We start from the raw sequence: 19733 nt of genomic DNA, 5'->3' as shown, positions 1-19733 counted from the left end.
CCCCCACCCACCCTCCCAAATCATTATATTTGCTGATTAATTCGTCACAACTTGTTGGGCGATAGGGCATCTGGGCTGGATTCGTTTGGGGAGGGAAGCGGCCTGCGTGCCCCTTCCCTCTGCATCCGGGGATCCTATTAAGGGATTTTGGGAGAGGCTGAGTGGCTAAAATGCCCTAAGGGGATGGGCGTTTCTTGAAGCCTTGTCCCAAATGACATGGGGAACCACTAAGTGGCTCACGTCCAAGTGGTATCCCAGCAGTGTCATCCTGAACTACTCCCAGCGGGAGCGCTGGGAGGTTTTCCTCATAACAGGCAGCATTGGGGTCGGCCCCTTTACCCGGATCCAGCCCTCATGCTACGCCGTGCCTTTACAGCTGTTTGAAGAAAATTAAGTTGTGGCCGTTGCCATTTTCCAGATTAGGTTTCTGAGTGTTAATTGTTAGAAATATGAAGGTGAAGTTGCTCACCCTCCAGATACTAACCCTAGGCAAGCAAAATCCACGCCAGTTATAGTGTACAAAGTTCTTTCCTATCTTATGACTCAATTCCTACACGTATTTGAATTGATCCTCCTTGTCTTTATGAGCAGACCCAGCCCCATTCAAGGTGCTCTGAAAGCTGCTTCTCAGGATACACAAAGCTGGCACGGGATGGAGAGCCAATTTGCTGTTTTGATTGCTCTCCATGCAAGGAAGGGACCGTCTCCACTCTGGAAGGTAAGCAAGTGACCTGAGGGGAACGGGCAGCTTTTAGGGAATGGGGCAAAAAGGACAGATGTCCACAGAGTTGCATGAAATGATGTGGTGGGATGGACTGCTGTGGGGTCAGGACTGGGTTTTCTCTCTTCTTGAACACCTTCCTGTGTCTTTTAGCCACTCTCTCTCATCCCTGTTTTAGTTGGCTTTGGTTGCCTATGAGGTATCATGCAGAAACATATCCTTTATAGAATGCAATAGATCCAAGATCATCACAGAATTATGATGGATGAACATCTCCTGGAAACAAAGTCCCTGTTCTTGTTTTCAGATGCAGACCACTGCACCCGGTGTCCAGAAGATCAGCATCCAAACAAAGACAGGGATAAATGTGTCCCCAAGATTATCACCTCCCTCTCCTACGAAGAACCTCTGGGGATCAGCCTTGCTTTGTTTGCTCTGTTTTTGTCTCTTTCCACAAGCTTCATTTTAGCCATCTTCATTAAATATTTAGAAACTCCTGTAGTCAAAGCCAACAACCGGGACCTCAGCTACATTCTCCTTGTCTCCCTCCTGCTTTGCTTCCTGTCCTCCTTGTTATTCATCGGCCAGCCTGGAAGAGTGACTTGTCTTCTCCGCCAAATGGCCTTCAGCATCGTCTTCTCCATCGCTGTCTCTTCAGTGTTGGCCAAAACAGTGACTGTGGTGGTGGCCTTCATGGCCACAAAACCAGGGAACAGGGTGAAGAAGTGGCTGGGGAAGAGCTTGGCAAACGCAATTGTCCTTTCCTGCACCCTTATTCAGGTTGCCATCTGCGTTATCTGGCTGGGAGTCTCTCCCCCTTTCCCAGAGTCTGACACGCACTCCCTGCCCACACAGATCACTCTGCAATGCAATGAAGGGTCTGTCGCCATGTTTTATTCAGCCCTTGGCTACATGGGCCTCCTAGCTGCTGTCTGCTTTGTGGTAGCTTTCTTAGCTAGGGATCTGCCTGGGGCTTTCAATGAAGCCAAGCTGATCACCTTCAGCATGTTGGTTTTTTGCAGTGTCTGGGTGTCTTTCGTGCCCACCTACCTGAGCACCAAAGGGAAGTACACGGTAGCTGTGCAGGTCTTCTCCATCTTGGCCTCCAGTGCTGGCTTACTGGGCTGCATCTTTGTTCCCAAATGCCATATCATTATACTGAGGCCTTCTCTGAATACGAAGGAGCATCTAATGATGAAAATAAAAGATAGCATATGATCTATAGATAGGGTTGCCAACCCCCAGATACTGGATTAATAATGAATATTCATAATAAAACTATGCTAAATCAATGCATACAAAAACAACAACAAATAATAATAATAACTCAAAATTGTGGTGGTGTCCCAATTGGCCAATAGGACCTAGTGACTATTAAAATCAACTTGAAGGATCAGCTCCCTTAGCAGCCATGTTGGACCTTATTTTCTTTGTTGCCAGAGCATACAGGGCAGTCCTATGAAAAACAAACCGATTGGTATCTTTTAACAAACATACTAGTTTCTCGGCTCTAGGGCAAGTGTTTAGGCCAGAAACCAACACGGCAAGAAATTTAGCCCTAGGTTCCACATATAAAAAGGTAAAGGTCCCCTGTGCAAGCACCGGGTCATTCACTGGGTGACGTCACATCCCGACGTTCACTAGGCAGACTTTGTTTATGGGGTGGTTTGCCAGTGCCTTCCCCAGTCATCTTCCCTTTACCCCCAGCAAGCTGGGTAGGGCTGTCGATTTGGTTCTTCCCAAACCGAAAAACAGCCGAATTTTCCCCGATTTAATTTCCCCCGAAGGCGCGCGCGGGGGACCTTTAAACAGATTTGTGCCTCCCGGCCGGGAGGCACACATCTGTTCCACCACCACCCCCCGCGCACCTTCAGGGGGCTTCCCTGAAGGTGCGCGGGAAGGCCTCCCAGCCCAGAGGCGCAGATCTGTTTAAAGGCCCCCCCCCCCGTGCCTTCAGTAGTGGTATAAGTCCTGCAGAGCTGATGTTCCACAGTTGCAAAAATGTTGATCTTTGCATTCTTTTCCATAAGCAGACAAGCAGGAAAGCTGGAACAAGGCAGGCTCTCATTGGCTGGAGTTGTCAGGTAGGTGAGAGAGGGGAAAGCCATTGGTGCTGAGCAGCATCAAATTAGCCCTTAGTTGCTTAAGCAGTATGTGAGGGAGGAAGACCTCTTGGTATAGTTTAGAAGAGCAGGCTAGGATGAACAGAATCAGTGGTAATTCCGGCCAAGTGTGGACCGAGGGTTGATTTCCCACCAAGTTGGACTTGTTAGAAGTTGTCGGTTAGAAGCAACCCACGCTGACTGTATGTCTGTGAAGGGGTGTCACGTTGTAGCCAACTTATAGCAACCCCGTTGGGTATTCAAGGGAAGAGACAAATAGAGGGGGTTTGTCGTTGGCTGCCTCTGGACTTCCTTGGGGGTCTCCCATCCACATTCTAACCAGGGCTGACTCTTTTTAGCTTTTGAGATCTAATGAGATCAGGCTAGCTTGGGCCATCCAGATCAGGGCATACTTGTGGGCGATGCTTCATAACTGTTTCTGTCCTGTAGATCAGGCAAGAATAAAAACTGTGTTTAACCTATACGTTGGTGCCCTGTATCTTCATTTAGGGTATAAGAATACTGTCTGCAGATCAGCCAAGAATAAAAGCTGTATTTAAACCGTACATTGGTGCCTTGTATCTTCATTTGGGGGAATACAGGTACAACGTTCAGGAGTACTTAATCATGTGAGATCACTGACTATAGCCTTTTATGCACGGACGTTTCCCTGCGGTCACCCCCACCAACTGCTTCGGAGCTTCCTTTTGATCATGCACGCCCTTCCTGACCATCAGAGGTTGCCTTGCTCTCCCCTGTTTTCCGGATGCTCTTTTAGCCAGAATCTGGAAAATGAGGGCAAAATGCGAGAGGAGGGCAAGGTGACCTCTGACAGGTGGAAAAGGCATGCATAATCAAAAGGAAGCCCCGAAGCAGTTGGTGGGGGTGACCGCAGGGAAATGTCCCTGCGCAAAAGGCCTTTGATAATAAGACTCTTACGTTCTTAACTCCCATAATGCCTTTTTACAGTTCTCCTGACCCATTGAAGATCCTGCCAGACTTGGAGCCATGTGGTAGTGATTTTTTTGCATAATATGTTTTCTCCAGCCATGCACCTGTGCCTGGAACCACCCGTGGAAGACACAAAAGTGATTCCTCCCTCTGTAATTAGCAATGTTACAGTGACTTATTGTTCTTCCTACGAAAGCTCAGGGGTTTTTTCAAATGATAGCTTTTGAAGCAAACAACATAACATTCAGAACCAAGTGCAGTACATGGTAACTTATTGTGGTGGGAAGTGTCACAGCCAACGCATGACAACTCCATAGGGTGTTCAAGGAGAGAGACGAACAGAGCTGTTTTGCCATCCAAGTACTGACCAGGGCCAACGCTGATTAGCTTCTGAGATCTGATGAGATCAGGCTAGCCTGGGCCATCCCAAGTCAGGGTTTATTGTACCAGGCCTGAAAAGTCTGGTACACAAATACTTCCTGAGCTCTTCAAAGTCTGAGATGAGGTTTAAGCCATACACCAACTTGAGCGTTAATGGTGTCCCCTCTCAGATCAGAGGCTCCATCTGGGTTAGCCAGGTCACTGCACTCTTGTGTGTGTAAAGTGTCATCAAGTCGCAGCCGATTTATGACGACCCCTTATGGGGCTTTCAAGGCAAGACACTAATAGAGGTGGGTTTGCCATTGCCTTCATCTGCACGGCAACCCTGGTATTACTTGTGGTCTCCCTTCCAAGTACTAACCAGGGCTGACTCTGCTTAGCTTCCAAGATCTGACAAGATCAGGCTATACAACGTTTCCTTCCTGCTCACTGCATCCTTAGTCCTGAAAAATGTAAGTTGATGGCTTCTAATACTTGGATATGCAATTGAAAGCAGTCTCAAGGAAGATGACAGCAACAGGTGGATCCAGATTGTTGTTGCTGCTGCTGCTGCTGCTGCTGCCTCAGGGAGCCTGTGGTTTGTGGAAGGCAAAATGTCCCCTGAATCTGGAAAGGGATGAAGTAGAACCACTGAATTATTACAGGCCAGGAGAACATTTAATTAATGGAATCATATCCACAGCAGTATGGTTTAAACCACATACTTTCTTCAGTCCTCCTTCTAACAGACTTGTGGGGTAAGTGATTACACAGTGATGGCTTTAATGCTACTGTTTCCAGTTCATGTACGCCTGCAGGGACACATCTGGTGTCAAGGAGAAAGACAGAGGAGAAAGAAGGTGGAGAGTCATGGCAGATCAAGGCAAATCCTCTTCTAACTGAAACAGGATAGCATGCAGAGAGATGGAGGAGAAACTTTCTTCTTGCTGTGTTAGTTTTATGATTGAGGGGAGGGTTTTTTCAGGGGGATATGAAGGAACATTCGGAGCTGGAATCCTCTACTTAGTCCCTCTCTTCTACCCTCTCTGCATTCTACCAGATCATTCTCCAGCATGTTCGAACCATGTGGTGGTCAGATGACCTTGGGTAGAAGGCTGCGTCTCTGATTAATTTCATGAATGGCAAACAAGAGAGATGGAATGTGCCAGTAGGTTGTGTCAGCTTTCTTGCACCCAAATATTTGTGCCATATTGTATTTCGGGAAACACCATCTCAAATCCATTCTCTTTTAATGGGCCACACATCAAGATGTGTGTGTATGTGTGAGAGAGGAAAAAACTGAGGAACGGGGTATCTTTTTTACCAGGAAAAAAATGGCTGGGAAGACTTTCACACCTTTCACAACAGGATTCGAAATTTCGTCTGATCTTATGTTCTTGAAATTGGGAGGCTTCCTTTAGATCGTAGTGAAGGATCCAGCAAATTTCACACTGACTTGACAAGTTATCTCAGATTACTAAGAAGTAGAATTTTATTAGCCCTACATGTAGACCTCTTTGGGTAACACTATGACCCATAATTCTTTTCTGACCTGGACTGTATATCTAACCTGTGGAAAAATTCCTTCACTTCCTCACCCTTCTCTCCTTCTCCCTTCCACCCATTCTCCTTTCCCCCTTCTCCTTTAGTCCACCCCCTCTCCTTCCCTCCATCCTTGTCTGCCTCCTTCCTTCTCTCTTCAGTGCCAGCTGCCTTGCTTTGGTGTGGTGCGGCAGGTGTGAAAACAAAGAGAATGGGTGAAAATGCATGGTTGCTTTAGCCTCCTTTATTCCCTGTTTCAGCCAGGATTCAGCCAGGATCGAATGCACGTTTGGCAAAAACGCATGCGTTCGATCCTGGCTGAATCCTGGCTGAAACAGGGAATAAAGGAGGCTAAAGTGACCGTGCGTGTTTTTGGCCCACGTCTCAGCTTGTCCTGACTCCCGCCTCAAATGCTTTCTTAAAAGACAGGAATTCCTCACAAGACATCTGATAGTGTCTCTGGGATTCTAACGCATTATCTGCCCCCAAAGCAACTTAAATGGTGTTGAGGTGGTAGTTCTAAGAATAAAGACAGAAGTCGATGTTTGGGAAGACCATTGGATTTATAAAGAAAGGATCTGATATGATGTTTTCAGTGAAAGGGAGATTATAATGTGAGGTGCCATTTCTTTCCCTTTAGGGAAATACGCAAAGGGTATCAGTACATCCTGCCTTTCTTGTTTGCCATTCAAGAGATCAACCAGAATCCTGGTCTCTTACGGAATATCACCCTGGGTTACAACATCTATGACAACTACTTCAGTGAAAGAATGACGTACGACACCATGGTAGACATGCTTTCCACTCACCAAGGAAACGTTCCCAACTACAGGTGCGGAAGACAGAACGACCTGTTGGCCGTCCTTGAAGGGACAGACTCTGAAATCTCCAGCCAGATCTCAACCATGCTGAACAACTACAAAATCCCGCAGGTATGAACTGGGGAGTAGGGGAGTACAAGATGATTTTAAATTCTATTTCCCCGAGAACTCAATTAAATTCTATTTCCCAGAGAACTCAATATGGTGGTGAATATCAAAAAGTGAGGCTGGACATGGACAGTGTGAAACTACCCCCATCTACCCCTTTTTCCTCACCCTCCTTGCCTGAAAGTACCCAAGTGCAGTGGGAAAGGTTGTGTGTGTCCAACAGGGCCTGCACGCGTGCTCCCTTTCTGCTGTGTGAGAGAGACAGCATGGTGTAGTGGTTAAGAGCAGTGGTTTGAAGCAGTGGGCTCTGATCTGGAGAACCAGGTTTGATTCCCCACTCCTCCACATGAGTGGCGGCGCTAATCTGGTGAACTGGATTTGTTTCCCCACTCCTCCACATGAAGCCTGCTGGGCGATCTTGGGCCCATCACAGTTCTCTCAGAATTCTCTCAGCCCCACCTACCTCACAGGGTGTCTGTTGTGGGGAGGGGAAGGCGACTGCAAGCCGCTTTGAGACTCCTTAAAGGTAGAGAAAAGCTGGTTTTAAAAACCAACTCCTTCTTCTTATGTCCTGGAAGATTAAAATGTTCTCTCACTGGTGTTCGAGCGTTCCTTTTCCTTCTTTCAAGCCCCCTTGACCAAAAGATCTTGAGCAGTAAAAGGGGAGCCTTTATTTCTTTAAGGGAAATGTGGTGGATAGATACTTGGCTACCGCCAATGTTGTTCTTGGGTCTCTATCCGCCATCTGTTTTATTGTTTGTTACGGTGGCAGATATCAGACCTCCATGACTCATGCTGGATGGCTGATACCCATCAGCAAGGGCCTTTCATTGGGCACAATTTATGAAACGGGAACAACTAGGCTCCTTCAAATAGTCTTTACTCTGTGCGGATTATTCCTTCATCATCATGGTGGCCATTTTACTGATTGTCGATCATTGTAGATTAACAATCTACATCTATGGGGGTGGGGTTGTCCTGAAAATAAAACAAAATATCAGTCTCTTCTTCCTTTCCTTCATAGATCAATTTTGGGTTTGTTTCTCATGTTCTGAGTGATAAAACTCAGTTCCCTTTTTTCTACCGCATGTTCCCCAAAGAAGAAATCTTGCACTCGGGGATTGTCCAATTACTCCTGCACTTTAGATGGACGTGGATCGGTCTCATTACCCCAGATACTGATAATGGAGAAAGGTTCCTGAGGACCCTGACACCTCTGCTTATCCGACGCAATATTTGCATTGCTTTCTCAGCTAATGTACCAGCATTTTTTGTAGAAAAAGCAGTGGTTGCCATTACTTCATTTCTTATATGTACACAAGTCAATGTCTTTGTTTATTATGGGCAAGATAACCTCTTCTACGATGCCATATTCCTCATTCAAAGAGCAGATGAAATGTCCATGAAACCTGTCATGGGGAAAGTCTGGATCACAACAGCTTTATGGGACCTGACCTTCAACTTGTCCTATAAATTTCTCTCTTCTCAGCACATCCTTGGGTTTTTTTCTTTCTTAATCCAGGCAAGCAAAAGGACAAAATACAGTGATTTGAGACCATTTTTCTCAGACATTGACCAGTTTGGGGAGAAGGCGTTTCATTGCTCATATTCAAAACATGCCTTTTCTGTGAAAGGCAAGCGAAGTTGCAGAGAGGAAGAGAAACTGGGGACCCTCCCACAGGATCTGCTTGAAAAGATTCTCTCTCAGGAACACTACAGTATTTACAACACTGTCTGGGCTGTGGCTCGTGCCTTAAATGCTGCCTACTCAGCAAGATCCGAGCGGATCACGATGGTGGTTAGAGACCATCTGGAAGTTCAAAGTGTACAGCCATGGCAGGTAGTCCTTTTCCCTCTCAGCTCCACTGAAAAATGATGACTAACTGTTCTGTTGTGAAATCACTACTTTGGATCCAGGTTCTGAGAGTTTTTCAGGTCTAGGGGTGATGTACAGTTTTCGATTCCTGGGGCATCTCTAGTGTTTGAGGCTCCTAGTAGCTGCTCATGTGTGTCCTTTCAGCCCACGTGAGGTGGAACTCCTCCCATTTCTCAGTCATCTGCTGTGTGAACCATTCCTTAGACTCCATTGCAGCAGAAAAATCAAAATAATCATGCACACACAAGATATACTGTTCAGACAGAATAACAGTGGAACTGGCTACCTAGGGAGATCTTTTAGCAGTGGCTGGACAAACACTTGTTGGGGATGGTCTAGGCTGATCCTGCATTGAGCAGTGGGTTGGGTTGGACTAGATGGCCTGTATGGTCACTTCCAACTCTTTTATTCCATGATTCTGACTGCTCATTTTTCTATCCCTTAATGGTATGCAAGATCTGCCCCTTAAAAAGGCTTTCAGGGAACAATCATGCCCTCAAAAGGGCAAATTGTGCTCCCTCCCAAGTTTTATCAGGCTGTTTTAGCTGCCAGAAATGGCACAGGGTAGGGGGAAGGATTGTTTCCTTCTTCCATGCAATGTTCCTGATCCTAATACGGACCTGTTGCATTTCTACTCATGAGTTGCCACTGGGAATTAGCAGCTAAAGTATAACTGCAAGTCCCCATAGCAAACTCATGCAGTTTGTAACATCCAGTTAAGTTCTACTACATACTGCCTTTGGTGAGGTTAGAGCTCCAGATTGACAGAGTTGAGATACCCAGCATTGTTTCTTCTTTGCTTAGAACTGATACCTTCTTGTTGTTATTCTAGCTCCATTGGTTCCTGAGAAACAGCTACAATGCTTCCATGGATGGAGTCTATTTTGATGAGAATGGGGATCTGTCAGCAGACTGGGATATTGTGAAATGGGTGGCATTTGCCAATAAATCCATTGGTGAAGTGAAATTTGGGAGTATAAAAAGGCAGGCATCAAAAGTTACAAAGTTCACCGTTGAACCGGGTGCCATTATGGGCCCCTCCAGAATTAACCAGGTGAGGATCTCTCTAAATTGGGTGATCGGGTATCAACATGGTAAATGAAGTTCAGTGTTGGTAAGTGTAGCACAAAAGACCAGGAAATCCTGACTTTAAATTAATTTATTTGTTTGTTTATTATTTCCACTTCTTACCCTGCTTTCCCCGGCCAAAACTAGGCTCAGCGCGGCTTACCAAATATAAATGTCCCATTAAATCAGTAAAAACATTAAAACATTTTAAAACAACCCTATAATAGCATATAATTATTATCCTAATTTACCAAAGGCGCCTCTATAGTGTAACACAATACATGCTGATCAGGTCCAAACTGACCAAGGCTCTTTCACACAGCCCAAATAATGCACTTTCAATTCACTTTCGATGCACTTTGAAGGTGGATTTTACTGTGTGAACTGGCCAAATCCATTTGCAAATGATCGTTAAGGTGCAGTGAAAGTGGACTGAAAGTGCGTTATTTGGGCTGTGTGAAAGTGCCACAAGGCTGAAAGTGATCATGGGTCATAGTTTGTATTCTCAATGAGAATACAATGAGAATGTTGACACAGACCCCATGCTGGGGATTATTAGGAAAGGAACTGAAAATAAAAAAGTCAGTGTTCTGATTCCCTTCATAGATTTATGGCAGAGTGCCCGCTGACACCTTTCCTGGTACCCGCCAAGTGTTTTTAGAAAGTGGGTATGGCCTGGTGGGGCGTTTGCCCGGCCACGCTTCTGACTGAGCACTGGAGAGCTGATCGGCTGTGCAGATTTTTTAAAACGTTGCTGCCACCACAGCACAAAGATCTTCACGGTGTGACTGAAGGTAATCTGTAGCAGCCGTTTTGTGGCTGGCTCTGCCTCCTGCAGCTGCCATTTTATGTAGGGTTGCCAGGTCCCTCTTCGCCATCGGTGGGAGGTTTTGGGGGTGGAGCCTGAGGAGGGCGGGGTTAGGGGAGGGACTTCAATGCCATAGAGTCCAATTGCCAAAGCAGCCATTTTCTCCAGGTGAATTGATCTCTATTGGCTGGAGATCAATTGTAATAGCAGGAGATCTTCTGCTACTATCTGGAGGTTGGCAAGCCTAATTTTATGTCTGAGCCCACCGCAGTGTATCAGAATAACAAAAGTGCCCTCAGGCTCCAAATGTTTGGTGACCCCTGGTGCATGGTATGGCTTTATCTGGAATACCGTATCTCAAAAAGAAAGGAAGGAGCTCTGGCCCCATAAAGAAAGAACTCTGGCAGCAAGAGACTTGAACTCAGCTCCTTTGGGGAGCTCAGCTGGCATCTTAGCCTTGCAGATCACATGTCTTCTGGAGCTCAACATCCTCATTTGCTGCTGTCCTTGATTTATCCTGAAGTGTGTGACTGGTTCACGTTCCCTAAATGTTATTGCCATTTCTTCTCTACCATCTTTAGACTTGTTTGACTCTTTTCCTCAGCTATGGAAATGATGCCAAAATCAGTCCCCTGAGCACAGCACAGCCCGTACAAGTGGTGAAAATGAGAGGGCAAAATCCCATACCAAGTTTCATAATAGGTCCGATGACAGCATATGCTAATCGTCCTAAAGATTACACTCCCTCATCCCACCCCAAAATGTTTTATAAATGTTGTATTTAGGGCTGCCAACCTCCAGGTAGTAGCTGGAGATCTCCTGCTATTACAACTGATCTCCAGCCGATAGAGATCAGTTCCCCTGGAGAAAATGGCTGCTTTGGCAATTGGAATCTATGGCATTGAAGTCCCTCCCCTCCCCAAACCCTGCCCTCCTCAGGCGCCGACCCCCAAAATTTCCCACCAGTTGTAAAGAGGGACCTGGCAACCCTAGTTGTATTATTCTGGAGGGAGAAGGGAGGCTGTGCTTCATTTCTAAAATGGGAGGTGGTGGGTTATCTACCAAACAAGCTTCTTCAATTGATAGGACCATCGGGGGGGGGGGGGCTCTTCCTGTGATTTTAATTCCTGGGCAGGAGCCTACGGGAGAAGACGGTATTTCAGCTACCTGGTCCCAAGCCATGTAGGACTTTAAAGATCAAAACCAACTAGGGTTCCCAGGTGTCCCCCCCACCCGGCTACTGACGGAGGATGGAAGGGTAGGGCTGCTAAATCCAGGTTGAGAAACTCCTGGAAATTTGAACATGAAGCCTGGGGAGGACAGGAACCTCGGTGAGGTACAATGCCACAGAGTCCACCCTCCAGAACAGCCGTTTTCTCCAGAGGAACTGAGCTCTGTAGTCTGGAGATGAGCTGTAATTCTGGGGGGTCCCCCGGTCCCACTTGGAGGCTGGCATCCCTAAAACCAACCCCTTGAATTCATTTCCTTCACATGTTTGAATAGATGCCTTTTGCCTTTATGCTTAGACCCAGACTTATTCGCAGTGCACTGAAAGCTGTCGCCCTGGATACACAAAAGTGATTCAGGAGGGAAAGCCGGCTTGCTGCTTTGATTGTTCACCATGCAAGGAAGGGACCGTCTCCACTCAGGAAGGTGAGTGATTCCAAAGAAAATGGCAGCCTTTGGGGAGTGGGGTGAAGACTCACAAAAGTTCACTGATCTGGATGAAACACCTCGTGTGAGACGGAGTGCTGGCAAGAAGAACGCTCTCTCTCTCTCTCTCTGCTTTAACACACTGAGTGTTGAACATCTTCTCCTTTAGTGACCAGGGGGCAATGCTAAGTAGGGTTGCCAAGTGCCAGGTGGTGGCGGGCAAACCCCAGCCAATCCACCTGGCTGCCCGCCAACCAGCTGAGGGTTGGCAGGCAACGGGTGCATGTGCGCCTGCCCACCGCGCCATGTCACTTCCGGTTTACACCCGGAAGCGCCGCATCGCAAGGGGCCGTTTACTGCTCAGACTCCCAGTGGTAAAAGGCCCCTTCATGAATTGGTACTTCTGGGTGTAAATGCATCGCAAGGGCCTTTTACCATTCAAACTGGGAGTCTGAGTGGTAAATGGCCCCTTGCGATGTGTTTGACACCTGGAAGTGCCGCATCGCAATGGGCCTTTTACCACAAACTCCCAGTTTGAATGGTAAAAGGCCCTTGCGATGCATTTACACCCAGAAGTGTCAATTCATGAAGGGGCCTTTTACCACTCAAACTGGGAGTCTGAGCGGTAAACGGTCCCTTGTGATGCGGCACTTTCGGGTGTAAACCGGAAGTGATGTGATTGCAGGTGCACGGCCACGCGCATAAGTTATCTCACCTCACCTCCACCCCAAAAACCTCCCGTCGGAGAAGAGGGGGGACCTGATAAGCCTAATGCTAAGGCCTAGTATGTCAAGCTAATGCCCCAAGTGAGCTGTATAGTTTACATAGGGTTGCCAGCGTCCAAACCCCCATCTGAGTGGTAAATTGTTCCATCACACTGCAGCTTTCCGGAAGTAAACCGGAAGTGATGGGATTGAGTTGCTCATGGCCATGCACGCACTCAATCCTTGCTGTTAGTAAGGAGATGGATTGGCGGGAAATCCAAGCCACCAGGCAACCCTAACCTCATCCCTTCTAAACATGGTCAGTTCCTGATGTCTCCCCCATCCCCTTTTTCTCTGGCTTTTGTGGTATAAGGGATATCTTCAAGAAATGTATATTTTATTGAATGCAATAATTATTATTATGGATGCACAACAGGTGTTAAGAGACAGGATCATAAAGTCACTCTTCTTGTTTTCAGATGCTGACCGTTGCACTCCGTGTCCACAAGATCAGCTTCCAAACGAAGACAGGGATCAGTGTATCCCCAAAATCAAAATCTTCCTCTCCTCTGAAGAACCTTTGGGGATCAGCCTCACTTTCTTTGCCCTTTTGCTGTGCCTAACCACCAGTTTTGTGTTAGGAATCTTCATTAAATACTTAGAAACTCCAGTAGTCAAAGCCAACAACAGGGATCTCAGTTACATTCTCCTCATCTCCCTCATGCTTTCCTTTCTATCCTGCTTGCTATTCATTGGCCGGCCTGAGAGGGTGACCTGCCTTCTCCGACAAACGGCCTTCAGCATCGTCTTCTCCACCGCTGTCTCTTCTGTGTTGGCCAAAACAGTCACTGTGGTGCTGGCCTTCATGGTCACAAAGCCTGGGAACAGAATGAGGAGATGTCTGGGGAAAGGTTTGGGGAACGCAATTGTCCTTTCCTGCACCCTTATTCAGGTTGTCATCTGCAGCATCTGGCAGGGAATCGCTCCCTCTTTACCAGGCTCTGACATGCACTCCCTGCCCACCCAGATCACCCTGCAATGCAATGAAGGGTCTGTCGCCATGCTTTATGCGGCCCTTGGCTACCTGGGCTTCCTGGCTGCTGTCTGTTTCCTGCTGGCTTTCCTGGCCAGGAATCTGCCTGGGGCATTCAATGAAGTCAAGTTGATCAGCTTCAGCATGCTGGTCTTTTGCAGTGTCTGGGTGTCCTTCGTGCCCACCTACCTAAGCACAAAAGGGAAGTACATGGTAGCCGTGCAGGTCTTCTCCATCTTGGCCTCTGGTTCTGGCTTACTGGGCTGCATCTTTATGCCCAAATGCTACATTATTTTACTTAGGCCTCATCTGAATACAAAGGAACATCTAATGATGAAGAGAAAAGTTGGCATGTGATCCATCACTGAAGCATTAATGAAACCAGCCTATTGGGAGTGAATACCTTGAAGCTGTATTTACGTTGGTTCTTGTAGGTTATCCGGGCTGTGTGACCGAAAGCAGTTCAAACCAAATCACCCAATAAAATTCAAACTTTTCTCCACGGTCCAATCCCGATTCTAGGGGACAGCAACCCCTTCAGATGATAGGATTAACTACACATAAAAAATAGCCACAATTCCCCCAGTAACCTTGTAGCAGGACCACCCCACCTACTTCTGGCTAAAACAGCATCTGGAAAGTGCAGCCAAAATAAGGGGGGAGAGTGAAGCGACCTCTGACGGCCGCAAAACACATGCATAAATCAAAAGGAAGCAGTTGGCAGCGTGACCACAGGGAAACGTCCCTGCATAAAAGGCCTCTGCCTCTGCACAGGGGACTTGTTCTGCCCCAGCTCTCCAATCTGAATTTAAAAAACCCTAAAAATGTCTGCAGGTTATCTTCCAGTTGTGCTCCCTTCCATCTAGTTTGCCAGTTCAATCTCGAAAAGCGTCTCAGGACAAACATATCTGATGGCAGTAGATGGCACTGCGGGATCACTTTTCTCACAACTAGGCTTCTACTTGAAAGCTGGTCTATTTTAGTTTCAACAACCCACTCTTGAACAATTTTGTGTTTGTGTATGTTTTTAAATTTCAGTCCAGTATTGCTTTTTTTCATGCGCAAATACTGGCAAACCCACTTCTTAAAGTGACCGAGGGCCTTTTTTCACCTACTCCACGCTGCCTGGTAGTGGTGGCAGGAATTATTAGTACTTCATTTATTGAAGTCTGATCCTTGTTATTATCATCCCCCTAACTACTTCCCAGTCACTGCTAAGGCTGGGCTTGCCAACCTCCAGGTGAGACCTGGAGTTCTCCCAGAATTCCAACTGATCTCCAGAGTGCAGTGATCAGCCTCTAGGGTTGCCAGGTCCCTCTTCACCACCGACCGGAGGTTTTTGGGATGGAGCCTGAGGAGGGCCGGGTTTGGGGAGGGGAGGAACTTCAGTTGCCAAAGCAGCCATTTTCTCCAGGTGATCTGATCTTTCTTGGCTGGAGATCTCTTGTAATAGCAGGAGATCTCCAGCTAGAACCTGGAGGTTGGAAACCCTATCAGCCCCCCTGGAACAAATAGCTGCTTCGGAGGGTGTAGTCTAGAGAGCAGTAGTAATTCCGGGAGAACTCCAGGCCCCTCCTGGAGGGTGGCAACCCTACGACAAAGATTAGATCATGGGGAAAAATGGCTGCTTTGGAGAATGGACTGTATGGCATCGCATCCCTGCTGAGTTCTCTTCCCTTCCCAAACTCCCCTCTCCCCTCTACACCCTCCACCCATATATCTGAATTTCCCAACCCAGAGGTGGCATCCCTAGATGGAGTACCTGAAACTTTTCAGCAAAATTCAGGGGGAGAACATAAAGAAAAATCAGTGTCTGTAGCAATTTTCCTATAGAACAGGTTTTTTTTTTCCAGTCTGGCCTTTTATGCAGGGACGTTTCCCCATGCTTCAGGGCTTCCTTTTGATTATGCATGCCTTTTCCGCCGTCAGAGGTCGCCTCGCTCTCTCCATGCATTTTGCCCACATTTTCCAGATTCTGGTTAAAACAGCATCTGGAAAACACGAGCAAAATGCATGGGGATAGCGAGGCGACCACTGACAGGCAGAAAAGGCATGCATAAGCAAAAGGAAGCCCCGAAGCAGTTGGCGGGGGTGACCGCAGGGAAACGTCCCTGCAAAAAGGCCTCCTGTTGACTGTCTTGGTTTGATTTAACTCAGTGTAATATGGCTTGGCCCTGAACTGGATGGCCAAGGCTAGCCTGATCTCGTCAGATCTCAGAAGCTGAGCAGGGTTGGCCCTGGTTAGTATTTGGATGGGAGACCACCAAGGAATACTAGGGCTGCTGTGCTGAGGAAGGCACTGGCAAACTGCCTCTGTTAGTCTCTTGCCATGAAAACCCCAAAAAAGGGGTCGCCATAAGATGGCTGCGACTTGAAGGCACTTTACACACACACACACACACACACACAATACGGCTTGAGTACCAGTGAGAAAGGCAGACTAAAAATAACGTAAACAAAACAAATAAACACAAGGGCCTTCCTGGACTGTTCCATTCCACTGCAATTCTTATCCCTAAAATGTGTTTTTGCGCATTCTGCGGAGTGGCGGAAATGTGGGAGCCTAAGAATGTAGCTGTTAAATGAATAAAACTGTCATTCATCGTATGTGATGGCTATTAGTTAGAATGGGTACTAGTCATGCTGCATACCTATTCTCTCTAGTATCAGAGGAGCAGGCCCATTATCTTGGGTGCTGTGGAGCACAGGCAGGACGGTGCTGCTGCAGCCGTCTTGTTTGGGGGCTCCCTAGAGGCCCCTGGTTGGCCACCGTGTGAACAGACTGCTGGACTTGATGGGCCTGGGTCCGATCCAGCAGGGCCTTTCTTATGTTCTTATTTAGTTGGAATGGATACTAGTCATGCTGCATACCTATTCTCTCTAGTGTCAGAGGAGCAGGCCCGTTATCTTGGGTGCTGTGCAACACAGGCAGGACGGTGCTGCTGCAGCCGTCTCGTTTGGGGGCTTCCTAGAGGCGCCTGGTTGGCCACGGTGTGAACAGACTGCTGGACTTGATGGGCCTGGGTCTGATCCAGCAGGGCCTTTCTTATGTTCTTATGTGATGGCAGTGCTTATTTAAAATATCAGCCCTTAGCAAGATTGGCATCCTTCCTTCCTTCCTTCCTTCCTTCCTTCCTTCCTTCCTTCCTTCCTTCCTTCCTTCCATCCTTCCTTCCTTCCTTCCATCCATCCATCCATCCATCCATCCATCCTTCCTTCCTTCCTTCCATCCATCCATCCATCCATCCATCCTTCCTTCCTTCCTTCCTTCCTTCCTTCCTTCCTTCCATCCTTCCTTCCTTCCTTCCTTCCTTCCTTCCTTCCTTCCTTCCTTCCATCCTTCCTTCCTTCCTTCCTTCCTTCCTTCCTTCCTTCCTTCCTTCCTTCCATCCATCCATCCATCCATCCATCCATCCTTCCTTCCTTCCTTCCTTCCTTCCTTCCATCCTTCCATCCATCCATCCATCCATCCAGCGCTCTTCCTTCCACACTCGCTGCCTTTGTCTGAGCATTAGCTAAGGGTTAAAACGATAGAGCTCCCCGGTCCTAGAGAAGCCAAAAACAGTAAACAGTGCAAGCCACCTTCCTCTTCCTCCTCCCTCCTCCCAGTGGTGGGGGAGTCGCCTTTTCGGAGGTTTCCGGGACCGGGGTTTTGGCTGCAAATTTCCCCGGTGCGGGATGCAAGGCGAAGACTTCATGCGGGTGAGGAGAAAGCACAGATGCGGAGGGAAGCAAGGGAAAGGGAGAAGCAGCCTGAAAAGCCACTTAGCCCCTAGCAGTAAAAGTAGACAAAAGAGTCTGCTGGCAACTAACAAATCGGGGGCGGGGGTGGGGGTGGGCATGCAAGGTTTTGCAGACCACAACAGCCTTTTCCATCCGTTGCAGGAAACAGGCAGGGGCGGTGATAACGCTCGGCTGTTTCCCAGGGTCCAAAGCACTTCGCTTAGTTCGTGGTAAGAATCCCCACAACAGCCTTGCAAGGTTGGCCAGTACGATCCTGCTGTTGCAGAGGTATGGGGCTGCAGCTTAGAGAGGTTGGGTGGGAGGCCTTGCCTTGGGTTTGCCCCTCTCTAAATGCACATTTCCCCCCCGGCCAAATTCTCAACACTCAACCGTAGGCCGCCGTGCAGAGTTTTGAGAATTCAGATGGGGGAAATGTGCATCTAGAGAGGGACAAATCCAAGGCAAAGCCTCCCGTTCGTTTTTGCCCATAAAATGACACACCTGAGACCAGCTTGCCAGTTTGTCTCCAGGAGGAGATTGGAACCGAAACACTCTCAGATCATAACCCCAAAACGTGCGGAGCGGTTACATTCACAACACTTGTTCATCTACCCCAGTACTGTTTCATGTGACTGGCAGTTACGGATGCCGACCTTCAGGTGGGGCCTGGAGATCCCTTGGCATTACAGCTGATCTCTCGATGGCAGAGATCAGTTCCCCTGGAGGAAAACAATAGCTTCAGAGGATGGTATGGCATTACGCCCGGCTGAGGTCCCTCCCCACCCCAAACCCCACCCTCCCCAGGCTCCACCCCCAAATCTCCAGGAATTTTCCAAACCGGAGCTGGCAAACCTATTGGCAGCTGCCCTCCAAGGTCTCGTGGGAGTGGGGAGGTCTTTCCCTAACCTGCTACCTGAGATTCCTTAGCTGGAGGTGCCAGGGGCTGAACCTGGGACCTGTGTGCAAAGCAGGTGGAATGACAGGGGAAATCAGAGAGAATCCACGGGTAAATGGATTCACCATGCAGAGGGAGCCACACTAGCCTTGTTCATAATTTGCAGTGAATGCACACACAATCCATGTACAGCGTACACTTTATTTACCTTTATATGTGTGCCAAATAATTCTCATGTTACTTTCAACACATGTAGTGATTTAAACCCCACCTCAGTACTGGTCCCTGTTTTCTTTTTCTTATAAATTTTTATTAATGTTTATAACAAAATATAAAACAAAAAAACAAACAAATACAATAATGAGTAATACAAAAAAAATAACAAAAGATAATACAAAAGAGTTTCTAATACTTATTAATACATTCATAATTACCAAGTTTTTAAGATCAAAAAGATACCCCTTCGACCCTTCACCCACCGTAAAAGTGTGACCCATCACCCGACTTCCGAAGAAGTGTCCTAACAGTTTTAAAAATATCTATCAACAGTAAAATATAAAAATCTCAAAACTAGTTTCTATAACTGTTTTCATTTGTAAAGAAAACACGTGTTGGCTCTTTCTTACAAGCAGGTGTATGCATGGTGTAGTGGTTAAGAGCGGTGGTTTGGAGCGGTGGTCTCTGATCTGGAGAACTGGGTTTGATTCCCTGCTCCTCCACATGAGCGACGGAGGCTAAACTGGTGAATTGGGTTGGTTTCCCCACTCCTACACATGAAGCCATTTGGGTGACCTTGGGCTAGTCACAGCTCTCTTAGAGCTCTCTCAGCCCCACCTACCTCACAGGGTGTCTGTTGTGGTGAGGGGGAGGGAAGGAGATTGTAAGCTGGTTTGATTCTTCCCTAAGTGGCAGAGAAAGTTGGCATATTAAACAACAACAACAACAAAAGACTAGTCCTATCTCTGTGTGTAAAGTGCTGTCAAGTCACAGTTGCTAGGCCCAAATTCATTCTCTGGTACCTTTTGTTTAAAAATGAACCCCAGGTAACAGGGCCAGGAAGAAAGACTTCTGCCCCACAAATTCTTGTAATGCTGCTGCCATTAAGAGTTGATATCACTGGATTAGATGGACTCAATGAAAGCATCTCTTAGTGGTATAGCTTTTGTTTTGTATGCAAAGGTTTGCAAGGTTCAATCCCTGGTCTGTCCAGCTAAAAGGATCAGGAGTCAGGGCGGGCTGAAGTTCAGCGGTAGAACATCTGCTTGGCAAGCAGAAGGTCCCAGGTTCAATCCCCGGCATCTCTAGTTAAAAGGATGAAGTAGTAGGTAACGTGAAAGACCTGTGCCTGAGACCCTGGAGAATTGCTGC

The sequence above is a fragment of the Euleptes europaea genome, chromosome 1 (genome assembly GCF_029931775.1).
Source record: "Euleptes europaea isolate rEulEur1 chromosome 1, rEulEur1.hap1, whole genome shotgun sequence".
Taxonomy (NCBI): Eukaryota; Metazoa; Chordata; class Lepidosauria; order Squamata; family Sphaerodactylidae; genus Euleptes; species Euleptes europaea.
The sequence above is the reverse complement of the archived record's forward strand: the minus strand, read 5'-3'. Positions refer to the sequence as shown.